This window comes from Silene latifolia, chromosome X (assembly GCF_048544455.1).
Source record: "Silene latifolia isolate original U9 population chromosome X, ASM4854445v1, whole genome shotgun sequence".
Classification (NCBI taxonomy): Eukaryota; Viridiplantae; Streptophyta; class Magnoliopsida; order Caryophyllales; family Caryophyllaceae; genus Silene; species Silene latifolia.
Genome location: NC_133537.1, coordinates 28566160 through 28566997, shown reverse-complemented (window position 1 = coordinate 28566997; position 838 = coordinate 28566160). Strand labels below are relative to the sequence as shown.

At 42.2% G+C, this 838-nt stretch overlaps 1 non-coding gene across 1 annotated transcript; it reads right to left on the bottom strand.

The window, feature by feature from the left end:
* Window positions 1-731: 731 nt before the first annotated feature.
* Window positions 732-838, bottom strand: LOC141624938 (small nucleolar RNA R71). The gene has a single exon (XR_012534740.1). It is a non-coding gene; the product is annotated as a small nucleolar RNA R71 (small nucleolar RNA).

Below are 838 nucleotides of genomic sequence, written 5' to 3'. Positions count from 1 at the left end.
TGCGATAGCCTATCATATTTTGGTGCCGTTGCCGGGCAGCACGGTTTTATTGCACTTTGAATTGTTGATTTCTATCTTATTTTCTTTTGTCTTAAGGAACATTTGTTTCTTGAGACCGTTACTCACAAGTTTCTTAAACTTGTTATCTTATGCCCAGGTCCTCTTGCACTGGAGAATTACTTCCTTTTGATCCGGAGCCCGAGAGAACCTTCCGTAGCCGACTCAATTATTTCAAGGAGCTTGCCGATTCTTCTACTCTCGGTGATTTGGGTCGTATTCATGCCAATTATCCACTTCGTGATGAAGAAGAAGGTTCTAGTTCATCATCTCCACCGCCACCACTATCACCAATCAAGAAAATGGTGAAACTTTTCGGTCATTCCAAGTCCACCGTGGCTATTCTTCCTAGGGGTATCACTACTACCCAAATTAGAGCCGCGGATTTCGAGATCAAGCCGGCTTTCATTAGCCTTGTGGAGAGAAAGCAATTTGGGGGAAGTCCTTTGGAGGATCCCAATTTGCATGTGCAAAACTTTTGTGACTATTGCTCAATGATTAGGCAAACGGGAGTCACACAATCTCAAATAAGGGAGATACTTTACCCTTTTTTATTGAAGGACAAGGCTAAGCTATGGATCAATAGCCTTGATAGAACCGCCATGAAGATCACCAATTGGGATACTTTGGCTCTTGGTTTTTATCAAAAGTATTTTCCACCGGAGAAAACACAAACTTTGAGGAGTCAAATCACGGGGTTCTGTCAACATGGGATAGAGGGCCTTTATGAAGCTTGGGAGAAGTATAATGAATTTTAAAAACAATGCCCACATCATGGGTT